The 15,972-nt window shown below is 44.5% G+C and overlaps 1 protein-coding gene across 18 annotated transcripts in view; it reads right to left on the bottom strand.

The window, feature by feature from the left end:
• Positions 1–15,972, bottom strand: part of LOC127004435 (prolyl endopeptidase FAP-like) — a 117,824-nt gene that overhangs the window by 87,061 nt on the left and 14,791 nt on the right. The gene's annotated exons all lie outside the window — the stretch shown is intronic.

Below are 15,972 nucleotides of genomic sequence, written 5' to 3'. Positions count from 1 at the left end.
TTTCCTCTTCTACCTTTTCTTTTTCTTTTTCTTTTTTTGTGCCTAGAAATGCGGAGTAACTTTCCTTTTCTTCCTTTTTCTCTTTGTTTTGTGTGTGGGAAAGGGAACTGATTTTATCTTTTCCCTTCCTCTCCTTGTGTGTGTGTGTGTGTGTGTGTGTGTGTGTGTTGGGGGGGGAGGTGGGGGGGGAGGCTGCTACTGCTTATCCGCCGCAGGAAAGAAAGGCTTCAGGCACGCGAGATAAGAACTCCAATTTGCAGTCAGTGGTTTTCGTTTGCGTGTTTGTACCGCGGCCAAGAAAAAACGAGCATCGAGAAAGAAAAAAAGAGAGCAGCATTCGGGCTTGGCTTTGAGTGGATTTTCTTTGGGTACCGGAAAATGGAACCCCAGATAGGAAAACACCGTTGGACATTGATTTTAGTGGATTTTCTTTGGGTACCGGAAAATGGAACCCCAGATAGGAAAACACCGTTGGACATTGATTTTAGTGGATTTTCTTTGAGTACCGGAAAATGGAACCCCAGATAGGAAAACACCATTGGACATTGATTTTAGTGGATTTTCTTTGGGTACCGGAAAATGGAACCCCAGATAGGAAAACACCGTTGGACATTGATTTTAGTGGATTCTCTTTGGTTACCGGAAAATGGAACCCCAGATAGGAAAACACCGTTGGACATTGATTTTAGTGGATTCTCTTTGCGTGTTGGTGATAGAACGAAAAGAAGAACCTCGGTAAAGAAAAAAAGAAGCATTCGGGGTTTGCTTTCAGTGGACTTTCTTCGCGTCTTAACACTGGAAAACCACGGAATAGACGACACGAACATTGATTGATTGCAGGGAATTTTCTTTGCGGGTTTTTTTTTTTTTTTTGTATCGAGACCAGGAAAAGAAAAGAAATAGAGCAGCATTCGAGTTTGTTTTCAATGGATTTTCTTCGCGTCTTCACACTGGAAAACCACGGAATAGACAACACGAACATTGATTGATTGCAGTGAATTTTCTTTGCGTTTTTTGTACCGAGACCAAGAAAAGAAAAAAAGAGCAGCATTCGAGTTTGGCTTTCAATGAATTTTCTTTACGTCTTTACACTGGAAAACCACAGAAAAGAAAACGCGGACATTGATTGCAGTGAATTTTCTTTGCGTTTTTTTTTTTTTTTTTTTTTACCGAGACCAAGAAAAGAAAAAAAGAGCATCATTCGAGTTTTTTTCAGTGGATTTTCTTCGCGTCTTAACACTGGAAACCCACAGAAAAGAAAACACGAACATTGTTAGTGAATTTTCTTTACGTTTTTTGTACCGAGACCAGGAATAGAAAAATATAAAAAGAGCAGCATTCGAGTTTGGCTTTCAGTGAATTTTCTTTGCGTCTTAACACTGGAAAAACACGGAAAATTGGACGTTGCTTTGGTGGATTTTCGTTTCGTACATGTACCGTAATAAGAAAGACAATTTGAGGGAAAAAATATATTTCGTCATTCGACTTTGCTTTTAGTACCTATCAGATATTTCTATTTATTTATTTATTTATTTATTTATTTTTAGGTGCTGCCTATAACGCCGGCAGACTTTCTTGACGGGTCTCTTGGACGGCCCCAGCCCGTTAGTGGCGCAGGCGAATTTTATTTATAGTGGGTGCCGTGATGTATGACTCTTGCTTGGCCCATGCTGCCCCCGGTGCTCCGCTTAACCGAAGTCGATTGTGGGTAATTTTCCGTCATTCGGCGATGGTTGAAACTTGACAGCGTGGATCGGTGGAACTCGAACCTAGGTCCCCCGGGCTCACCACGCCAGCACACTGACCACTTGGCCACCGAAGTGTCTACTCCGAAATAAGAAAACCGAAGCATGGAAAAGGGACCCAGAAAACATCATGACTGGTTTCTGTGAACTTTCTTTGCACTTAAAAAAAATAAGAAAACACGAATCTGCTCCCTGTAAACTTTTCTTCTTTCTTTGTCCGCTAAGAAAATAAAGAAAACGTGTGTGTGCCATTGTGCGCCCAAGCCGTTGAAGAAATTATTATTGACGGGACAAATGAAGACTTTTAAAATGTTTCAGGTGCGATAAATTGTTTCAAGCGCCCTAAAAATTCCACTTGGCGCCTGTGAATGTAAGAGAAGGAAGGAAGCACGGCTCGGTGGTGGCGTGAGTTGGCTCCTGTGTGACTTTACAGCTTCGTGAAAAGAGACGTTTTAGCCAGGCACGATATACAATCCCAAATTCTCCCCCGAACATAGACTTTATTTTCTACTGTTTATTGGGGAAAAAAATCACGACAAAGAAATGGAAGTGAGCAGCGTAGTTTACGAATGACCTGACGTGACATGACCTAGGGAGAAAAAAAGGAGAGAGAAATGTACCAGGAAAGAAAACCTGAATTAATTATCGTGGGAAATAGTTTAGGCACATACGGTAGCCTCTACTTCTACCTTATTTTCTACTGTAATTCATTCATAAAAAAAATTCGTTGAAGTCAGTAAACAGCGCTGCTTAGGATGTTTGTACCCCTGACCGGACGTGTTACTGTTTTGTTTTGTTTTGTTTTTGTTTTTGCTCGGGGAAATGTTTGAGCCACACGTACGATAACTAAACACGATGCCCTCTACTTCTAGCATACTGTCTACTGTAGTTTATTCATGAAAAAATGCGTTAAAGTCAATGAACACCGTTACATAGTTAGTCTGTGCTTCTGATCCGCCGTGTTACTGCTTTTATCGTCCAGTGCTAGATGCACATAACCGACTTGTTCGGGGAAGCGGAGCAAGGGATACGCCACTTTTTTTCTATTGTGCACTTTAAAAACAGGCCACACATCCCAGGAAGAACAAGAAGCACGTTGCAGGGGGAAAAGTGACCTTGTATACTGCGCACCGATTGTCGCTTTTCCCTTGCAACTTCTATCCTGTTCTTCCTGGGATGCGTAGGAAGGCAAATTAAAAAGAAAATAAGTAGCTCTATCCCTTACTCTTCTTCTCCGCCGGACGACTCATTTAAGTGCTTCAAGCATTTCCGTGGACAACAGAATCTAACGCGTCGAGTCAGGGATGCAAACCAACTAAATAGCGTTGTTGCTCTATCCCTTAATAAGCCCCATTCACACTGTGCCGACTCTGGGCCACGACTATCCACGACTCTAGGGTACACGAGGTCTTGGGTGTTGATGTTTACTCTTCTCCTCTGCCGAACGCCTCAGGTAAGTGCCTCGATCATTTCCGTGCACAACATAATCTAACGCGTCTAGTCAGGGATACAAACCTACTAAATAGCGTTGCTGCCCTATCCCTTACGCACCTTCACCGACGGACGACTCTCATACGGTGACAAGTTCCTTATTCTGTTTCGAACGTGATTATTTGCCTCTGGGTATTTAAGAAAAACGGGAAGTAAATTGACAGCAGAGTGTTGGATGTTTCTGGCGCGACCTGCCTGACTGAAGCTTCTATTGTCCCCGGAAACGCCTGAATCACATACAAATAAAACAGTTCTTATTCCGCTTCAAACACAATCATTTTGCGCTGGATATTAAAAGAAAATGTTTATAGCGGAAATGTAATTCGCTGTGTTGTTTGTTTGTGACCTGACCTACATTGTTACTGCTTTTTATTGTACTGTTTTATTTTATTGTGAACTACTATTATTTTACTGCTAACAATATATTTTCCATTAGATATTCAGAAAAAAGAGCAATTAAATGTTTCCGGCCTGACCTACCTTGTTGCTTCTTTTATTAATGTTTTAGGCTCAGGCACGTTAACTTAAGTCTTGTTTTACTTCTAACATTTTATATTACATCAGATATTCAGAAAATAAGTAATTAAATGTTTCCGGCGTGACCTACATTGTTACTTATTAATGTTTTAGGCACAGGCACGTTAACTTAAGTCTTGTTTTGCTTCTAACATTTTATTTTACTTCAGATATTCAGAAAAAAAAAAGCAATTAAATGTTTCCGGCCTGACCTACCTTGTTGCTTCTTTTATTAATGTTTTAGGCTCAGGCACGTTAACTTAAGTCTTGTTTTGCTTCTAACATTTTATTTTCCATTAGATATTCAGAAAAAAGGCAATTAAATGTTTCCGGCCTGACCTTCCTTGTTACTTCTTTTATTAATGTTTTAGGCATAGGCTCGTTAACTTAAGTCTTGTTTTGCTTCTAACATTTTATTTTCCATTAGATATTCAGAAAAAAGCAATTAAATGTTTCCGGCCTGACCTACCTTGTTACTTCTTTTATTAATGTTTTAGGCATAGGCACGTTAACTTAAGTCTTGTTTTACTTCTAAGATTTTATTTTACTTCAGATATTCAGAAAAAAAGCGTAGATCAAATGTTCGTGGCCCGACCAACCTTGTTACTATTTATTTATTGCCCAAAGAAATGTTTTATGCACAGACACGTTGATTAAATTCTTATTTTCCTTCTAACATAATTTATTTTACCTTAGATACACAGAAAGGAAGCAATTATATAAGTGTTTGTGGCCTGACCTAACATGTTACTTTTTTGTGTTAATGCTTTAGGCACAAACATTAACTAAAGTCTTGTTCTGCTTCTAACAATTTATTATCCACTACATATTCACAAAAAAAAAGCAACTAAGTAAATGTTCGTGGCCTGACCAACATTGTAACTGCATTAATTACTGTCCAAGGAAATGCTCAATTAAAACTCAGACACGTTAGTTAAACTTATTTTGCTTCGAACATAATTTGTTTTCCTCTAAACATTCAGAAAAATTAAACTAAAAAACTGTTTGTGTCCTTCTCTACCTTGTTACTGCTTTCATTATATTTAAATTATCGTCCATGGAAGTGTTTTAGGCACAGACACGTTAAATGAACTCATATTTTGCTTATTACATAATTTATTTTCCATTAGATATTCAGAAACAAAGTGGCAAAGAACATTAACACCACTGGTACTTTTTCTGTGGCCTGACCTACCGTGCTGCTGCTTTCACTAATGTTTTATACACAGACACGTTAACTAAATACTTATTCTGTAGCTAACATTATTTTCCCACTTTGTATATTCAGAAAAAAAAGCAACAAAGAAAATTAACATTGCGTGCTTTATCTGCGGTCTAACATTCCCTAATCCAGCATTCATTGTCGCAGAGAATACTCATTATCAGTTTAGCCTCCACAAAATACTATATCTTTCTCTAACATCAACAAAATACTCACTCTCTCTTGCTCTCTCATCTATACAAAATAATCTTTCCCTCTTTCTTGCTCTTTCATCATTGCATATTGCGAACGAACTGAGAATAACATATCAAAAGCCGTTTCCTAATTTAGTTCTGGCGTTGTGTCGTCTTCTGTCAGACTAAACGGAGACTACTAAAAGATATATGGAGTCGAGGCGCGTCAGACATGGCCCAGAATAGTATTGCCTTTAGCCTCCTTCCTCCGCCTCGGTGAAACATGTGTGTGCTGGGAGATTTACAACGAGCCCTGTGACCATGCGTTCGTTGGAGGCGGAGGGAGGAGGGGAAGAATGAGAGAGAGAGAGAGAGAGAGAGAGAGAGATTGATATATAAAGATGGAAAGATGAGAATAGAGAGAGTCAGAGAGAGAGATGTATAAATAAAGAGAGGAAGAGGGAGCACACACACACATATACGTACACACACAGCTGCCGAGGGGAGGTTCAAGCCCTTTTATCCTGGCTTGTCGCTCGGGGAGTCATCAGTTGGCGAATTATTGAGTTTCCCGTCACACAACTCGCGCCCGTATTTATTGTTTTGTTTTGGCGGCCCGTGTGAGGGAGACTTAATAGGGGGGTGGGGGTAGGTGGTGGTGGTTGTGACGTGGCGGGGGGAAGGGGGGTTAGTGATGATGGTGGTAGTGTGGTGATGGTGACGATGATGGTGGAGAGTATTTTTAATCATTATCATTATTATTTTTTGTCTTCATCGTCGTCGTCTTCTCATCTTTCGTCTTGATTTGCTATTTTCTTCCTCATTACACTTCTTATAGCTACATTGCTTCGCTTGAACTAAAAATAGCGTTATGTCGACTGAAGCGAGGCGTTGTAACATAGACGTCAGCAGGAGTTTGTTTGTTTTTTCTCTCCCTCAAAATCATCTGCCACTGTTTCCCAACGGCACAACCCTCCTGCCACAGTACTAAGAGCGCAAACCATCAACTCCATTATAAATCCCACTGGCCGCTCCCTTTTTGCGTCAGGAGGGAACTAAACGTACGTACGAAAGTGATTTGATCTGCTCGTCAGGCACCACAGAATCGCTCGAGCGGGTAGCCTCGTCATTTAGGAATAGGCTTACTGCTGCCCGCCTTTCCGTGTGTTCCGTGTTTCCCTCCTTCAGGCACCCAATCACCCACTCATGCTCCTTTGTTTTATTTGTCTTCTCTCTCTCTCTCTCTCTCTCTCTCTCTCTCTCTCTCTCTCTCTCTCTCTCTCTCTCTCTCTCTCTCTCTCTCTCTCTCTCTCTCTCTCTCTCTCTCTCTCTCTCTCTCTCTCTCTCTCTCTCTCTCTCTCTCTCTCTCTCTCTCTCTCTCACGCTGCGTCGCCAACAATTTAATGGATGCTATAATGATCTCTCCTTTTATCCTCTCGCACGGGGCATCATCCAATAGTATAGTGCAATATAATGTACCAAAATTAATATGGAGTTAGATTGCACGTGAGTCGGGTTAAGTCTCATTGTCGTTGTGATTTATACGGATGATGAAGCTTGTATGGTGATAATATCTGTCAGAGAGAGAGAGAGAGAGAGAGAGGAGAGAGGGAATGAGAAGGAAGGAAGGAAAATTTAATAAAGAGGATGATAGGGAAGATAACGAAGGGAAAAGAGGTAAAATAGCGGAGAAATGAAAGAATTATATGAATGAAGAGAGAGAGAGAGAGAGAGAGAGGTATCAAGCTGTGATGGCCTTTGTTTATATAAATAGATACGGGTTGTGAAGCAGCCAAATGAAGACACTTTAAGGGCGGAGAGAGAGAGAGAGAGAGAGAGAGAGAGAAACTAATCACGGGGGAGGTAAGGTGAGAGAGCGAGATGAGTGCCAACATACCTGAGAGAGAGAGAGAGAGAGATCTTCTCCTCCGTCCTCTGTACCAACTCCTCCGTTACCTCAACTTTATTTTTTTTTTTGCCTCTTCAGCAAATATACTTACCCGGTAACCCTCTGAGAGAGAGAGAGAGAGAGAGAAGAGGAAAGTATCAATCTTCTCCTCCCGTCCTCTGTACCAACTCCTCCGTTACCTCAACTTTATTTTTTTTTTTTTGCCTCTTCAACAAATATACTTACACGGTCACCATCTGAAAGAGAGAGAGAGAGGTGTAACATAATCAGCATAACTTGGCACCTTTTCATCTTGTTTGTGGTATCCAATGTTCCCTCCTCTCCCTCCCTCCTCTCCTTCCCTCCCTTCCCTCCCCTCCCTTCTCTCCCTCCCTCCCTGCCTCACTTACTCACCCCCTTATTCCATCCCCTACATCTCTTCGCTTTCCCTTTACCTCCCTTTCCATTCTTCTTCTCTTCTTCCTTCCCCTATTTTCTCTGTTCTTTCCTCCTTCACTTTTCTTCACATTTTTCCTTCCCTCTTCTCTCCCTTCTTTCTTTCCTCTTTTACTTCCCATGTTTCCTCCCTTCTTCTCTCTCTTCATCCTTTCCTATCTTCCCTTCCTTCTTTCTTCCTTTATCTCCCTTACATCCCTTCCTATCTTTCTGCCTTCTCTCTTTATCTCCCTCATTACCCTCCTCCCTAACTTTGTCTCACACTTGTATCTCCCTAACTTCACTTTAATTACCCTACTTTCCTCCCTTCTTTCCTCTCTCCCTTTTCTCCCTTCTTTCTCTTTACTTATCTTCACATCTTTCCGCTTTCTCTCTTATCTCCTTCCTTACTTTCCTCTTTTTCTTTATCTCTTACGTTTACCTCCTTTTCTTTTTCTCCCTTCCATCCCACTTCTTTTCCTCCCTCCATTCCTCCCTTTTCTCCTTACTTCCTCATCTTTCTTCCTAATCTTCCTCTTTTTCTTCAGTCTTCCTTCTCTCCTCTCCTCCCTCCTTCCTCTCTCTTCTTCCATCAATATTTTCCTTTCCCCCTATTTCTTTAACCTTCCTTTGCTCCATCTGTTTCTCATTATTTTTTCTTTCCTCCATATGTTACCTGTCTCTCCTTCTCCCCCTCCCTCCCTCCCTCCTCTTCTCTCTATCTCCATCCCTCCCTTCTATCCCTCCCTTCGTTCCCTCAACATTTGTTTCTGTCAAGGTGGGTCTCATTTTTCTTTTTTTTTTCTTTGCATTTTCTTTACCTTTCTTTATTTTTTTCGCTCCTCTTGAATTCCCTCCTTCCTTCCTTCCCTCCCTCCCTCCCTCCCTTCCTCTTTCTTCTCCTTCTGTCCCTTTATCCTCTTCCTCCCTCCTTTTCCCTCTCATTCCCTCTTCTTTATCGCCTCTTAATTTTTCCAGCTAATTAACTCTAAGGATGTATTCTCTCTCTCTCTCTCTCTCTCTCTCTCTCTCTCTCTCTCTCTCTCTCTCTCTCTCTCTTATACACACACACACACACACACACACACACACCTGTTATGCTAGAAAGTAGGAGACAATCATTATGAGAGGAGGGAGGGAGGGAGGGAAGGAGGAAGGGCGGGAAGGAGAGGGAGAGAGGGAGGGAAGGAGGGAGAGATGCATGTCTTGATAACACTGCTTTGATCACTCTCCCTCTCTCTCTCCCTCCTCTCCCTCTCTCTCTCCTCTCCTCTCCTCTCCTCTTCTCCTCTCCTCTCTCTCTCTCTCTCTCTCTCTCTCTCTCTCTCTCTCTCTCTCTCTCTCTCTCTCTCTCTCTCTCTCTCTCTCTCTCTCTCTCTCTCTCTCTCTCTCTCTCTCTCTCAGCGAAGGTGCGTGTTACTGTCACTTTCATCAATTTTCATATTTAACCACAGATGAAGAAAAAGAGAATAAGGAAAGTAGAGAGGAAGGAAGGAAGAAAATAATGGACGACGAAGAGTAAATTAAAAGGGAAAGAGAGACAAAGAAAGAGGGGAAGGAAGAAAGACACAAACAAACAATCAAAGAGAAATAGAAAAAGAAAGAAAAGAATGGCAAAGGAAACATAAAGGAAATAGGAAAAAAGAAGAATTGTGAAGGGAAGGGAAAAGAAGCGGAAGGAAGGAAGGAAGGAAGGAAGAGCTAGAGAAGAAGAGTGAGCGGAAGGGAAGGCGTGAGGGAACGGAAGGAAGAGGAGAGGGGGGGATTATGTGGAAGGAAAGAGGGAGGAAGGAGAGAATGAAGCATAGAGGAAAAGGAAGAAAGAGGGAAGTAAAAAAAAAGTTGAAGAGAACGAACGGAAAGAGAGAGAGAGAGAGAGAGAGAGAGAGAGAGCGTATGTTACTGAAAAATAAGCTACATGACGGACTCTCTCTCTCTCTCTCTCTCTCTCTCTCTCTCTCTCTCTCTCTCTCTCTCTCTCTCTCTCTCTCTCAAGAGGGCATTGAACGCATAAGAAAGATGAGGAGGAAGAGATGAAGGAAGAAGAGGGAGAGGAGGAGGAGGAGGAGGAGGAGGAGGAGGAGGAGGAGGAGGAGGAGGAGAAAAGAGAGAGGTGCATGGAGATGGATGGAGATACTGATGGTGGGAATAGGAAAGTCAATGGAAGGGAGACGGTGATGAAAGGAAGGAAAGAAGGAATAGAGGAAAGGTGGAAGGGAAGGAAGGAGGGAGAAAAATAACAAAAATCTGGAGTAAAGGAGGAAGAAAAAATAGTATCAAGAGAGAGGAGGGAGGGAGGGAGGGAGAGGTAAGGAAGGAAGGAAGGAGGAGAGGAGAGGAAGGAGGGAAGAAGGAGGGAAAGGAAGGAACGAAGAAGGATTATGGAAGAAAATATGGAAGAAGGAAACAAGACACAAAGAATAAAGGGATTAGGAGAGAGAGAGAGAGAGAGAGAGAGAGAGAGAGAGTCCTTGGACCTATTCTGTGGAACATATACTTTAACGACCTCCTGCAAACCATCCCGGCAGCAAGCGCTTACGCCGACGACTGCACCCTCTCCAGAACATACAAGAGGGAGGAAGCCCAGGACGTGATAGAGTCCGTCAACAGACAGTTGGCAGACATAATGGCCTGGGGAAAGAGGTCAGGTTTGCCCCTGACAAAACCCAGGCCATGGTGATATCACGTTCTCGGGAGGACGCGAGGCAACTCCACGGCAGACTGAGATTCGGGAATGACACCATCCCTCTGCAGTCCAGCGTCGACATCCTGGGCGTGGAGGTGGACTCCCAGCTGCGGTTTGACCGTCACCTTGAAAGGGTGGCGCACAAAGCCTCCCAGAAGGTGAACCTCCTGCGCCGCATGAAGAACCTCCTCGATGCTGAAGGCCTGAACACCCTCTATAAGGCACAAGTCCGTCCAGTGATGGAGTATGCACCGCTCACCTGGATGGCCAGCGCCCGCTGCCACCTCAACCTGCTAGACAAGGTGCAGAGGAGGGCTGAACGCCTCATCAACGGCACCCAGCACCACCGACCGAGCCAGTGGGAGACACAGCGACAACAACAACAACAACACCCACACGAAGGAAGGGCAAGACCAGCCACGAACCAGCTGAATAGCCTGGAGCACCGTCGCCGCGTCGCTGCCCTGAAAGGCACAAGTGGGCCTAGTGCCCCACCTGACGGACCTGAGGGCTACCTGGAGGAGGTCTGAGCGCAGCACGAGAACGGTGCTGAGCAACGCCTCCCTCCTGGAAGTGCCAATGGCCCGCTCCAGCACCCACCAACGTGCCTTCTCCATCGCAGCGGTGGTGTGGTGGAACAACCTCACTGCTGATGTGGATGTGACACAACTGTCCACTCAGCAGATGAAGGTTGCGTCCCACAGGTGGCTACTCCTACACCCATCGTAAACATGTATATAATTGTATTATATAATCGGCAGAAGCTTTTAAATAGCTCCCCAACGGTCGGGGGAACTTTAGCATAGACAAATAATACTGCCATGTACTAATGTACTGAACATGTTTAAATAAAAAAAAAAAAAAGAGAGAGAGAGAGAGAGAGAGAGAGAGAGAGGAGAGAGACGAAAAAGAGAGGAAGATGGAAGGCATATGGAAAGTAGAGAAGGGAGAGAAGAAAAAGAAGGAAAAGAGAGATGAAAATAGCAGAGAAAGTAAATAATTGGATGGGAATAAAAGGAGGAAGGAGAGAAACGGGAATGCAAAGGAGGAGGAGGAGGAGGAGGAGGAGGAGTGAAGGATAAAAAATAAGAGAAGAAAGAAAAAGAGAGAAAAAGGAAAAGATTAAGGATATTGGTAAAGCGATGTGGAGAGAGAGAGAGAGAGAGAGAGAGAGAGAGAGAGAGAGAGAGAGAGAGAGAGAGAGAGAGAGAGAGAGAGAGAGAGAGAGAGAGAGAGAGAGAGAATGATGGGAGCTGGAAACGCGATGGGATGTGAAGGGGAGGTAAGGGGAAGGTAGGGGAGAGAAAAGGAGAAAGAAAAGGGAAGAAGGGAACAGAAGAGGGAAGGGAAAATAAAGATCACTGGGAAGGCGAGAGAAGGAAAGGAAGGAAGGAAGGAAGGAAGGAAGGAAAGACAGAAAAAAAGAAGGAAACGTATGAGAAAAGAAAGGGAAGGAGGAATGTTGAGAGAGAGAGAGAGAGAGAGAGAGAGAGAGAGAGAGAGAGGTTAGGATGATAGCAACTGGAAACGCAAGGGGAGAATAGAAATGGAAGGGAGGGAAGGAAATGGAAGGGAGGAGAGGGGAAGGGAGGGACGTAGGTAGGTCGGAAGGGAAGGGAGGGAGGGGATGGGAAAGGAGGAAGGTAAGGGGAAAGGAGGGGAGATAAGGGGAAGGAAGGGAAGGGGAAAAGTTGGGAAGGGAAGGGAGGGGAAACGAAGGGAGGGGAAGGAGAGAGGAAGGGAAGAGAAGGATAGGGGAAGGGAGGGGAAGAATAGGAGAAGGAAGAGGAGGGGAAAGGAAAGGAAGAGAGAGACGGAGAAGGGAAGGGAAGGGAGGGTAAGGAGAGGGAAAGGGAAGAGAAGGGTTGGGGAAAGGAGGGGAAGAATAGGGAAAGGAAGGGAGAAGGAAGAGGAGGGTAAAGGAAAGGAGGAGAGAGAAGGAGAAGGGAAGGGAAGGGAAGAGGAGGGGAAAAGAAGGGAAAGGAAGAAAAGGGGAGAGAAGGGAAGAAAGGGGAGGGTAGGGACGTACGTAGGTAGGACACTAGGGAAGGGAGGGGAGGGGATATGGTACGGAGGGGAAGGGAAGGGAAGGGAGGAGAGCAGAGGGGTAGATTGGGGACACGGGTAGGACGGTAGGGAAGGGAGGGGAGGGTGGGAACAGAAGGGAGAGGAGGGAACGGAAGGAAGGGAGAGTAAGAATGGGTGTTTCCTCCCTTCATTACCTTCGCGCGGAGCCACCAAACCTTCGGCTCCGCGTAATGGCTCTTTATGGCTCACGGCGCACGTAAATCCCGGTCGGGCGAGTCTCTGAATGGTGGGGGGGAGGGCCATTGGTGGTGATGACGGCGGTGGTGGGCGGAGTGGCGGTGGCGGTGGTGGTGGTGGTGGTGGTAGTGCGATAGGTATAGGAACGATAGATATTTGTTTCTGCTGTTTTCATTTTAGATCAGGCAGCAGGAAGTCTGTGTTTGCCTTTGACGAGTTTCCAAGTTTTTGCGATTAATCTGTTTGTCAAGTTCTTATGTGACCCGCGTAACGAATAATCCTACTTTAAGATGAGCTAACCGTTTACGCATTAACTACTTTTCCAGCACTGTCGTCCCAATAAAAAGATGAGTCGGTTCCAGAGAAAAAGTCTTCCCTTGAATCGGCAGCGCGTTAGTCCAGGTTATCGGGTTCGTTCTGAGCTCAAAGGGCTCAGAGTGATGGGCATTATCGAGTCCCTTTAGGTACTTGAAGACTCGCATCATTGTCTCCTCTTCTTCATCGCCTCCGCTTTTCGTGTATTTTTCATGCGGCTGTGCCCTTAATACCGCTGATATCAGTTTCGTTACGCATCTTTCTACTCTCTTAACTCACTGTTTATCTTTTGAGGGACCATAACTGCACTGCGTATTCCAGATGAGGCCTCGCCAACACGTTAATCAAGGACAGACTGATGGAAATGGTGGTAAAATCATAGGCGTGGTAGAAGGTTATGGTGGTGATTATGGTAATGGTGGGATAGGTAGAAGTGATGACAGTGGTTGATGGTAAAGGTGAGATGGGTAGGATGGTGTTGCTGGATAGTGATAATGGTGATATTGATGATGATGGTGATGATGGTGATGTGAGTTGCGTTAGAGTGATCAGAAGAAACAGGGAAGGAGTATCAGGAATAGGAGGAAGTAAGGATGACAGAGGAAGAGATGAAGAGTTACAGATAGGAAAAGACAATAAGCAAAGGAGAGAGAAGATGAGGTAGGGAGGTAAAGATAGGAAAGAGGGGAGGTGAAGTAAGGTAGCAAGGGGAGAAAAGGAGGTCAGCGGGCGAGTTAAGATGAGGAAGGAAGAGGAAGGTTAGGGAGGGCAAGGAGAAGGTGGAGAGAATAGGTTGTAGGGGTAAGGGGGGGTGGGGGGGCATAGGTCACGGGGTAGTGCGGTGACCTCTAGCTGATTATGGTGGTGGCGGTGATGGTGGCTTATGATGGTTTGTTTTCCCTCCCTCTTCTCCTAAATCACCGGCTTATTCTGTTGATGTTGTTGTCTGAGTACTAATAATTCTCTAAGGCGCTCACACACACACACACACACACACACACACACACACACACACCGACTCCCATAGCTCAGTGGATTATATACCACTCCGGTAGCTCAATCGGTTAGAGCGCCGCGCTGCAAGGCTTCTCGGCCAAATAGGCGGCGGTTCGAGCCCCGCTCAGGCCGGATTCTTTCCGTTGACTAGGAGTGGTTACTGTCCCCCCTTGAGCAAGGGGGATGGGGGATGTGGTGTGGGAGGTCCTGGCAGTACCCAGAGATCGACGATAATGAGCACTTGCTCACGTCGGGAGGGTACCTGCTGGCGAAAGCGAGTCCAACTCGTGATCAGGCCGTGGTGAATTACACACACACACACACACACACACACACACACACACACACACACACACACACAAATGGCACAAGAAGAGAAGAATTCCTCAACTATGCAACAAATAGAATGGACCATTTCAGGAAATGAAGGGTTACTATGAACGATCGGTTTTATTCAATCATGGTTTTGGTTGTACGCAAATATGTTTAATCGGGAGAGCTCAGTGGTAAAGAATAATTAGATATAGATATAATTTTTAAACTATTTTAAGTATCATTATACAGAATCTAGAAAGGCAGCGATACTACAGCGTAACACTAAAGGCAAGAAGCAAAACTTTTATCCGCTCAAATGTTTGGAACAAAATGTCTGAATGAGAATCACTTGTTGAAGCAAAACACTCTAGCAAAGCACTCAAGATCTAACAAGAAAAAAATAAAATTAAAAAAAAATTATATACGAAGATTATTTTTATGCACTCACGTAAGAGGCCAATCATTTAGACGTTATCGATGAAGCCATTGTTCCGCCTCGGTGAATGCATGCAAGGAGGCTGAATGAATGTAGAAGCTTAATGGCAAGAGTCTTACGTTTATAAGTCTTTGAAAATAATATTCAATCAGTACCATTTCCAGACTTATCAATAGAACTGGAGAGGAGAGGATGAGAGTCTCAGAGGCGTATATATAAACTGCTTGATAATTGCATATTTGACCCCAGTAAGAGAGGAATGCCACATGTAGGGAATATATAGAGACGATCATCTTACGAAATTAATATGAACGGAAGAAAATACTGCCTTGTTTTCATTAATATTCATTACTGATTTATCTTTTTCGCCACTCCTCTCTACTCTATTCAGGAGCAGTAAGCAGCGGGCCTTTTTTTTCATTATTGTTTTGTTTTTTACGCCCTTGAACTGTCTCCTCTGCTGTAAAAGAAAAAAAATATTCATTGTATTGATCAGACGCAAATATGGTTATGAATCAGAAAGAACCATATCCCGCCGGTGGCACCAAGCGTTCAATTTTCAGACTGATCATCTTTTAAAATCATGCTCGGGAAACGCCACTTTGAGCCTCGTATCCCATTACTTGATAGTTTAGCGAGTCGGACACACGGATTGTTGCACGAGTGTTTGGTTACGGCGCTGACAAAAAAACATTGCAAAAAAAAGACGAAGAATGGAGTCGAGTGAGAAGGGTCTTGTGAATGCAGAAGGAGAAAGAGGAGGAGAAGGAGGCCGCCAAGATCTACAATATCATAGAATCGGATCTTCGCTTTCATTTAACTTTGAAATAGATGATAACCCCCCTCCTCCTCCTCCTCCTCCTCTTCCTCTTCCTCTTCCTCTTCCTCTTCCTCCTCCTCCTCCTCCTCCTCCTCCTCTTCCCAGCCCTCTACACCTCTTCCTCGCCCCATACTCCTCTTTCCTTTCGTCCTCTTCGTCCCCTTGTTTCTGCTTCCTCCTCTTCTTCCTCTTCCTCCTCCTGCTGCTCCTCGGACACACCTGGGCTGCTTTCCTCCATCAAGGGTCACCTATAATTAAGGTCTACGCCGCCCACCTTACCTGGCCGCCCCAAACGCTCCAGCCAAATTATCCCACGGAGTCGATACACCTGGAGGTCAGCCCCGCCCCGCCCCGTCCCCGCCCCCGCCCCCGCATAGGTCAGAGGTCAAGTGTATAGGTCGCAATTAACATTATTTTGCAAGGTGGTGGTGGTGGTGATGGTGGTTAATAGGGGGGGAAGGGTGGGGAGGGTAGTAGGTAATGATTGGAATCGTGGTGATGGTGGGGGGGTGGGGTGAGTCTGAGGGGGAGGTGGGGGGTCTGTTTTGCGTATATCGGGAAAAGGGAAGAAGGTCAGGGAAGGCATGCAAAAGTAAAAAGGATTGTTGTTGTTGTTGTTTTGTATGTAAAGTAGTAGTAGTAGTAGTTGTTGTTGTTGTTTTGTATGTA

This window comes from Eriocheir sinensis, chromosome 28 (assembly GCF_024679095.1).
Source record: "Eriocheir sinensis breed Jianghai 21 chromosome 28, ASM2467909v1, whole genome shotgun sequence".
Lineage (NCBI taxonomy): Eukaryota > Metazoa > Arthropoda > Malacostraca > Decapoda > Varunidae > Eriocheir > Eriocheir sinensis.
This window is presented reverse-complemented; position numbering and strand designations above follow the sequence as displayed.